This window comes from Micromys minutus (assembly GCF_963924665.1).
Source record: "Micromys minutus genome assembly, chromosome: X".
Classification (NCBI taxonomy): domain Eukaryota; kingdom Metazoa; phylum Chordata; class Mammalia; order Rodentia; family Muridae; genus Micromys; species Micromys minutus.
Window position 1 is genome coordinate 69,747,830 of NC_137970.1, and position 10,200 is coordinate 69,758,029.

At 40.1% G+C, this 10,200-nt stretch overlaps 1 pseudogene across 1 annotated transcript; it reads right to left on the reverse strand.

Moving 5' to 3' along the window:
* Positions 1 to 380: 380 nt before the first annotated feature.
* Positions 381 to 1,181, reverse strand: LOC308415009 (large ribosomal subunit protein eL8-like; annotated as a pseudogene). Its single transcript has one exon. The product of its transcript is annotated as a large ribosomal subunit protein eL8-like (transcript).
* Between the last annotated feature and the right edge of the window lie 9,019 nt (positions 1,182 to 10,200).

The following is a 10,200-nucleotide window of genomic DNA, read 5'->3' on the forward strand; positions in this document are numbered from 1 at the left end:
TCAAAATGGAAACCAAAAAGATATCTCTTTGTTGGAGGCTAGTCTAGACTAGCCTCAAATTTACATAATGAGTTTCAAGTCATCCAGGGCTACATAAAATAAAACAGAAGGCTCTTGCTAGATGTGGTCCTTTGATTTTGGACTTCCTAGCCTGAAGAACTATGATAAATGATAAATTAGAAAACATACACACACACATATGAATATACATATATTATAATGGGTTAGTATCTAGATTTGTATATGAATTGGCAGTTTATAAATCATCAAGGACTGAAGTAAAATAATTGGTAAGAAAATAAAACACACAGGAGAATAGTACAAGAATGTTTTTTTTAATTTTGTAATTATACTTATGTACAGAAAACTTAAGTGTACATTTAACTCAGTTTAGTGGCAAGTTCTTTAGCCTTTGCCTTTTCTAGCTTATCAATGCGAGCCACAGACTTAGGACCCAGAACGTTGCCTCCCCAGTGGCGGCGGATCTTGTCATATCTGCCATTATAATAGGTCCTAATAGCTTCCACCAGCTTAGCCAGGGCACCCTTGTCTTCTGAGTTAACTGTGTGAAGGCAACAGTGGAGCATGTTTTCCTGTGGAGCAGGCACCCCAGGCTGGTCGTTCCCTTGATGATGCAGTAGGGCACCCCCATCTTTCGACACAGGGCAGGCAGGAAAACCACCAGCTCAATGGGGTCTATATCATGGGCAATCACCACCAGCTGAGCCTTCTTGTTCTCCACCAAAGTGGTGACTGTATTGACTCCTGCTCGGAGGACAGGTGGTCTTTTAGTTGGGACGTCCCCTTTGCCAGCAGCTTTCTTCTCAGCATGGGCCAGTAGCCGTTGCTTCTTCTCTTGCTTTGTCTCTGGCCTGTACTTTTGGGCAAGCTTAAGCATCTGAGTAGCTGTTTGCCTGTCCAGTGCCTGCGAGAACTGGTTAATGGCAGGAGATACTTTAAGCCGCTTATAGAGGATGGCTCTTTGCCTCTGCAGCCTGGTGTAGCATGTCCATTTGACGAAGCGTGTTAGATCTCTTTTGGGCTGAATGTCTTGCCCAATGCCAAAGTTCTTGGGCCTTTTCTCAAACAAAGGATTGACCACCTTTTTTGGCCTCTTGCTTCATGACGACGGCGGGGGCCGGGGCCACCTTCTTCCCCTTGGCCTTCTTCCCTTTGGGCATCTTGCTCAGCTGGAGGAGAGAGCTACAAGAATGTTTATAGCTTCTGTTCTTGGTATTCTCAAACTAATTGGCCCTTATTCAAACCTAGGGATTCTTACTTTGGAGTCTGTCCTAGTTAACTTTTCACTTGTTGTGATGAGACACAATGGTCAAGGCAACTTATAGAAGAAAGAGTTTATTTGACTTCCAGTTCCAGAGAGTTAGTCCAGGGTCATCATGATGGGGAGCATGGTACCAGGCAGGTAGGCATGATGTAAGGACATAATGACCCACAAGCACAAAGTAGAGAGAAAATTAACTGGGAATGGCATCAGCTTTGGGGACCTCAAAACTTTCTCTAACAAGGCCATATCTCATTTTCAAATGCTTCCAGTAATTAGGGATTAAACATTCAAATATATAAACTGATAGGGGCCACTCTTGTTTAAACTGCCACAGTTCTCATTACGTTTCCAGGCTGTACTTACAATGTTCTCTCTTGTGTCTGATCCAAGACCTGCCTTCATGTCCACACTATTTCATCAAGTTATACATTTATTTACTAGTAGTTCCCAATAAACTGCTGAGAACAACTATAAAATCAACAAGCAGGCACCAATCTCAACAGTCAGTGATAAATTGAGCAGGCAGGCATTAAAATATCCAAAGAATTATTTCTGAATTGCAAATATGCCATCGATGCTGAAAAAAATGACTGGGTTCCTCTGATATACTTTCTCTGCCAGAAATGATAAATGAAACACAGATTCCATTATTCACTACTTTTAAGTAAATTTGTCTATAGTACTACTACTTAGCATTTCCTTAGCTTCTTTAAAATTCACTGACATAATGGTCTTCAGGATGCATCAGTAAATAGGGCAATCACGTTATATAACTAATATCACAAATAGAGAGACTTAGACTCAAATAGATAGACAACTCACTATCTCAAGGTGATAGCATGACCTTCCTGAATAAGTGAGGTTCCCCCTTCTATATACCCATGCTTGGACTTTACCATTTACTGGGATGGAGCCTTTTTTGTACCTAACATTTGTTACCTCAGTATGACTGAATTTGTCATCTGAAAGTAATCTGGGGTCATTAAGGGGTCAGAAACAACCCATAAATATGTATTCACACATAGAAAACATAGAGAAATGAAAACTAAAGTGATATTTTTTAAAAGACCTATTATTTGTATGTAGCTGGGTGTTTGCTTCTACTATTTATGTATGTGCACCTCACACCCTCAGAGGCCAGAAAAGGGCATGGGATCCCCTGGACTTAAGAGTTTCAGTTGATTATAAGCCATCATATATAGATATTTTGAATGGAACCCATGTTCTCTGTAAGAACAACAAATGCTCTTACCTACTCAGACTTCTCTTTAGACACTAAATGATATTTTTAAAACATTTTTGATTGCTAATAGATAAATGCTAAAAATAAAGACCACAGACAGTGGTCGAATGTGCCTCTAGTCCCAGCACTTGGAAGGCAGAGGCAGGTGAGTCTCTGAGTTCCAGAACAGCTAGTCTATAGAAGTTCCAGGACAGCCAGGACTACTCAGAGAACTCTGTCTCTGAAAGCAAAACAAAACAAAATGTGATCAGGTACAGGCTTTCTACATCTGAAAGGAGTTTGTGGTAGCTACAAGAAGGATGAGAAAGCAAAATGAAACTGGTCCTTACTGAGGCAAAGCCGCAGGAGTAGTTGCCTTATACAGAAGTCAATTGTATCAAGTTTTCTTTTGTCAGTTGCAACATACAAGACAGAAGATTTCTAGTTCTTATCCGTAATATGCCCAGACTTAGGCACAATGATCCTATTTCCTGCCCCCAAACTACTTTCCCACTACTCAAGAAAACACACAATGCAGGACAGTGAAAGCAGTACCCATGGAAGCACATCTCTAAGGGAATCCTGTTGTCCAGTGACACAGGGATTGGTGAGTATTTGTGAAGGTCTAGGCTGGATCCCCATTACCTATTCCCTGCCCAGTTTTTAAAAGATAACTTTCATTTCTTTAAAAATTAAACCATTCTCAAATATTAGTTCTTAACAATTTCCACGTAAATGGACTAGTTAAGGATGTTTCCAGTTGTACTTCTGGTGTCCTTTCGCGTATCCTAACACTTTGTGTCATTAGGGTCCAAGTAAGAGCTATGCTATTCTTTTAACTTCTTCCATAAAACCATGCTGGATCCCATAGACAGTAAGAAAATAGTTACTTCTGAAAAGGGAGACACTGGTGAAATTGATTCAATACCTTCAGATTAAAATGTCAAAGAGGAATAAAAACAGCACTTGTTGAAAGACTTACCCTTTATAAGAGACCCAAATGTGCCTTGCTCGCTGACTCTGGCTAGTGTTACCTATTTTCATATTCATTTTTATTACACCGCTGCTATGCATTTTCCTGGCTTTTATGTGATCTATGAGAATGTCTTTAAAACCATGAAATGCCTGGAGCCTGGGAATTTCTTATGTGTGCACAATATGTTGTGGCATATGGAGAGTCTAGGTGGCAGGCAATTTGGATAGTGGCCACACTTACTAATCAGGGGCCAGATTTCACATGTGCTTACTTTGGAAGGTACTATTGATCCCACAGTGACCTTTTCAGTTACACTCACACACAGTTCATAATAGGTTTTCAAGTACTGTCAATGCATAAAAAGTGTAACTGAGCTTTAAACACTATGCAGTGGCTGAAGGCCAGTGACAGAGCAGCCTGGATACCCTAACTTGCAGCTGCTTGCCAACAATATGCCTTTCCTCTTTAAAATTGTTTACTTTTGTTTTCTTGCTACATATATCCATTGAGTATTACCACTAGTATAAATAAACACTAATGTCAATGATATTTCCCAGGTGCTTTGCTGATCACTCTCTGAGCTTGGAAGTATATGTTGTTGTTGTTGTTGTTGTTGTTGTTGTTGTTGTTTTGTAACTGAGGAAACTGAATTAAAAATGGACATACTAGAGTTTGGACCATATTAGCATGTGTTATTAACCAAAAGGAAATATTGATTTCCTTGAATCTGTTTGGTAAGCCAGAAGGAAAAAGTCCTGGCGGTTTAAAATAAAGCAATTAACCGGGCTATACAAACCACTTTACCAGATGGCCAATTGACATTAAGTGCACTATAAAAACTATAGTTGTTTAGTTGTTTGAAACAGGCCTAGTGACTATAGTTACTGAGCTAAATAAATCTACAAAAATGAAGAAACAACCAGAAAACCTTTCAGTGCCACCATGACACATTTAAGACTATTGGCTATACTGTAATATAATTGGACTAGAATCAAAACTGGGCTATTTGACTGGTGCCTCCTTTGAGCGTTTTCAGTGCTTGGAAATATCTAAAGTAGTCTCAATTTATCCTGAATGTCTATTTTTTATTATATGGGCAGGGCTAGTTGCCTCATTAGCAGAACTGCTCTACTCTGTAAATGGGTTAGTTTCAGTTTGTGGAAAGCTCAGTTGACATCCATGCCTAAAAGGAAACTTCAGTGATAGAGGTCAGGTAAGGACAAGCTTAGTCACATTTTGTAAAGGGTCTACATTATATATTTTAAATATCATATAGAACTATATACTTTTCACTAATCCACAGTAACAAACAAACTGGTAGGAGAAAGCTTCAATTTGAAGTCCCATCTGAAGAGTTTTAATGACTAGATAGACTTATCTGTAAGGAGCAGTGCTCATTTGCATGCAAATAATGGATGTATCAAAGCCTTTAAAAAGAGATCTATCCTTCCTCAGTTAGACATGCCCCTTTGCAATCTTGTTTACACTATTACTTTGCTTAGCTAACCATTCATTCACAGATAGTGTAATGGTAATTTGAACAGGAACTGGGCAGAAATTTAATCACAAATTCTGAATTACTGGAGCCCAAAATAATGAGGCTTTACTGTAGAACCATTTCGTGATTATCCACATCAATGAATGTGACACCAAATAATTTTTAAAACATTTCCATTTTACCTTGTATATTATTTAAGGAAAAAGTTACCTTCCCAATTATATTTTCCTTAGGCTCCTGTTAAACTTATATTTGCATTCCCTCAGCACACATAGATGGGCAGTCAAAGACATAGCCAAGAAGCATAAAATAGAGAGCTATGCAAAGCCAGTCTGGGGTGAATCATTAAGCAAAGCTCATCCTCAGGTTGAGAATCATCCTTATTGGAAATTTTATTTCTAAAGATGGGTTCAGCAAACCTTCCAAAACAAATAGGAATTTTTATTCAGTCTATACGTTTTCTATCTTTCATCCCACAGGAACCCAGTGATAAGGGTGTTAGGCATTGACCTTCACATGTTAGGCACATGAACTTCACATGCTATGAGATTTCTCATGAACAATGAGGGGCATCTAGGATGATAGATAAGGTAGGGAGGAAGAGGCCTTTTGAAGTATTTAAAATTGTAAGTCGTCTTTCTTTCAAAATATTAGCAGCTCAGCCACCATGCATTCAATGAAGGGTCACATTCTCCACTGACCAAAATAAAGGCAACCAGAGCTGATGCCCACCTTGAACCCTGTGCATTGAGCAAATGAAAAGAAATGCTTTGAAGCCAGGAGAGAGCCAGAGATGTTATATATGGCCCTTCCTTCCTTTCAGATCTTTCTGGGTGATTTTTCTATTTTGTGTAGGCTGTCAAAAAAATTTTAGATAGGCTGAGACATGGGGAAACAGAATTATTGATACATGATTGCAGGTGCAAACTACAAAAGCTTGATCCAGTTATCTTCTTCTCACCTCAAGCACACTTGAGGACAGTGACAGCCTTTTGACCTACAGCACTCATTTTTCTAAATTTGTAAGAGAATCTTGAGTCGGATTATAATATGTGAGAGCTAGCACACTTCTCAGGGTCCTTTCTTCCTCTATGTAGTCACATGGCTAAATTCCACCACTGACATATAAGTACAAGTGTTACCTGTAATTCGTGAAATATCCTTAAAGAAAAATGACGCTAGAGTTGAAGTTTTTATCATGGGTCCTAAGTAAAGGAACTATCCTGGATATTCTGAAGTTAGTGTCCCTGGCAACCAGAAAGAACTACTAAGTCATGGCTGGATTATAACCTAGACTTCTTGTGTGAGAGGATTATACTTTATGTATTTAATCTGTGGGTGATTTGGATTTTCTCCCACATCCAGCTGTACCTAATCGTAATGGATCTATCACTTAACCAAGTCTGTCTCTTACAGAAAGAGTCTATGGCCTGGACAAAAAGCATGGAAGCTTCTTTGAAAGATTAGTATTTGCTGATGATTTTTGTTGCTAAGCAGTCAAAGCAGCTCTGTGCTGGTGAAGCATCTCCCTGGCTGTGGAAATAATGGTGGCACTTAGCTTCTTTGTGTCAGTGGCTTCACAGCCTTTTTCCCTTGTATCTCTTATTGATTGACAAGAGCAGATGTCACTATTAAGCCCTTTTAACCTGTGAGTGACCTTCTCTGCCTGTTAATGCCATACTAATCTGGCTATTGTATGAGGATGGTGGTCCAGACACACTGGTGGGGGAAGAGTGAGACTCCACAATGCAGTCTATAACCAGGATAAAGACCTCCTGAGTTCCTATTTCTGCAGCACACGCCTGAAATAGCTTGGAAGATGGTGGCAGGCTTAATTTGGCTTGAAAAAAAAAAAAAAAAAAACACCAAACTCCCCTCCTTATGTCAGCATGCGGGATTGAGCTGCATCCAAATTCTCACAGTATACTATGGGTTAATAAGGTTGACAATTGACTGTGCTTAAACAGTATTAAGGTAATACATTTAAACATCAAAAGTTTACAACCCGAAATTGATCACCTTGGCCAATTTACACAAGAAGAATCAATATAACCAGCTCCCCCTCTTTAAATGTTAACAAATGCTTTAACACAACATGCCTGACCATAGGATGCAGATTAAAATTAGATACGGAATTAAGTTCCTTCTACGAAGTAGAAGAGTCAATTGGAAAATCCTGATAATCAGCCAGAGCTGCCCACAAGGCTTGGCTTTATAGCATTTAACAAGAAAAGAAGCTTGCTCCCCACAAGCCTAATGATTTTTGCTTAATTCACTAACAGCACAGATAGGAACAATAACAGTCTCCCTGCCCCCCCTCCCCTATAATGGTCACCTTTCCTTCCAGTGAAGGATATCTTTGAGCTTTACTCCCTGGGAAATGCCTGCAAAGGGGAGTGAGTGCACAGGGTTTCAGGCCCTCTGTCACTTACAGACAGGCTGGATTGCTGCCAAGGAGCAGCTATCTCAGCTCTTAATAGAAATCCCCTCACACTCATCCTTACTTGTGTGGCTACCTGTCAGATAGGCCCAGCATAAGCTCAAGAACAACTTCTGATGGATTGACACCACATACCCAACAGCTTTAACATAACACAGTCTGCTGAACACTTATGGGGAAAACATAACATACAGCCTTCTGTCCCCATTTGCCATTGTGCTATCTCTACCAGAAGCCTATGCCATGTACCCCTCTGAGTGCGCCTGATTTCAATACAAACTTGTGCCTTCCCAATTTGCTCTGTTACACGTGTGCCTTCTGTGAGCTCTGGTTAGGAGTGCTCTGACACTCATTAATTTTATATCATAATATATTCTCTTTTCTAGAACTCGTTACATTTTTAAAGGGCCAAAGCTTGAAGCAAAAGGATCTTTGGGTTGCCTTCCAGGTCAATAGTTCCTAAGCTTTGGCAGCTTTTCTTAGGTGGTGGTGGGGGGAACCCAAACATCTACTTTTTATTCTGTGAGACAAGAGTCTTGCTACATTGTCTTAGCTGTCTTGGAACCTCTGTAGACTTCAAAGATCATCTTGCCTCAGGCTTTTCTGGTTGGCAGATTCTACAGGCACGCCCTACTAGCACCTGGATAAGAAAGCTGCTTTTAATTTGTTCTGGCCTCCCATTCCCTCCAGTGCAGCTGATTCCCGGGAGTGCTTTGGTGTGCTCCTCTGGTGCACTCTGCAAACTTGTAACTTTTTCTTTTTTTTCTCCCTCCCTCCTTCCCTCCCTCCCTTCCTCTCCTCCTCCCTCCCTCCCTCTCCTTCCTTCTTTTGATCTTTTTTCCTTTCCTCCTCTTTCTCTTTTTCTTCTGTGACTTTGTCTCTTTCCCTACTCCACAATATAAAATAGGCTGGTGGCAAACCTATACCCCTCCTACCCCATCTCCTACACAGCATTTGTGCTTCTGAGGCTGGCTCTACTTTCAAAGACTTAGGTTTGATCAGAGCAAACTTTCTTTGTTGAGAACTAGTATGGTCCATCTGTTCAGTGAGTGCACAGGGTTTCAGGCCCTCTGTCAGAGGGTTGGCTAGGATAACCGCTTTGGCTGGGGTTTGTCATGATTTGGATAGCTGTCCTCCCAATATCCATATGTTAAAACCTTGCTTACCAAACTGTGGTACTCTTGGCACATAGTGGGACTTTTGAGAGGCTGGGACTAGTCAGAGGGAGTTATACCTCTAAGGTTTCCTTGAAAGAGAGACTGCAGTTTTCCCCTTTTTGCATTTTTCTTTGTTTCCTGGCCACCAAGAGGGAAACCATTTTCTCTACAATGGAATTTACACTACAACCTGGAGCCTCAGCACAACACAATCAATTGGTGATGACCTAAAAACCTCTGAAACTGTGAGCCGCAATATAATATCTTCCTTTTAAGTAATTTCTCAAAAATTTTATTACAGTAATTAAAAACGGACTCTGCTAGTGGTAAAAAACACTCACCAAGGGAATATTTGGAATCCATATACCATGACTATCCATAATCGCAGTCAGGGAGAACAGGTGCTTCTTTCTGTTCGTGAATTAAGAGGAAGCAACAAGCAAAGAAAACATCAAAACTTGAGGCACAAGGTTGAAAGACAAATTCCATGAGGGAGACCGTATGTAACAAATGACAATGATTTAGCAGATTATAAAAGGTAACAACAAGCTACAGCAGCTGGGTGCTAGTGCCACTTACCTTTAATCTCAACACTCAAAGGAGGCAGAGGCAGGAGGATCTCTGTTAGTTTTCGGACAGCCTGCTCTACAAAGTGAGTTACAGGATAGCCAGGACTACACAGCCTGGCTCTCAAAAAAAAAAAAAAAAAGCAATCAAAACATTAAAAACAAAAACCACCACCACCACAACAACAACAAAAAACGCTTCATAGACCTCTGTCTGCAGTTTTTCCTCCAGCACTAAGATTGTCTCTCTTTCTCCAATGTCTCTCTGGTTGCTTCCCAGTATGAACCACTGCCTACCACTCACTCACTACACCTGTGCTTTGCCCCAGGAACTCGTGGGATTCCCTTTGAGGGGTCCATTTTCTCTGGAGTTATCAGAACACCCAGATAATAGGAATACTGTTTCACAAATGTGAATGATGTGACACAAAAGAGGAAAGCAATTTAGCATTAGTACTTGGAAAGAGGAGCTTCTCGGCCCTGTACTGGCCCACATCTTTAATCCCAGTTCTTGAAAGGCAGTGGCAGACAGATCTCATAATGAGTTCCAGAACAACCAAAGGCATACAGTGAGACTGTCTTGAATGACGCCACACCACATCACACACCCCCCTAAAAGAAAACCTAACAACAACAACAACAACAAAAATAGAAGCTCCACAACATAGGGTCTTTGCTTCTTTTGCAACTATTTAGGGCATCTTGATTCAATTGGTGTTTACACACACTAGACACATAATAATAAAAGTAATACATATGTTCAAGAAATGGCACTTTTATCTAGGCCAATTGATTATAATGATTTTTTTTCTAGGATCAATTACTCATAAGTTGGTTTTGTGTAGGGATCAATTGCTTGCAAAACAAAAAAAATTTAATATAACACAATAGTTTTCCTAGCATAATAAGTAATATTCTTACATTGTATGTGTTTGTGTATGTGCGCATGGTATTGGTCTGCACATGACATGCATACATAGATCAGAGAACTTGCCAGAGTCAGTTTTACCTTCTATCAGGTGGGTTCTAGAAATAAAATATAGGTCATTGAACATC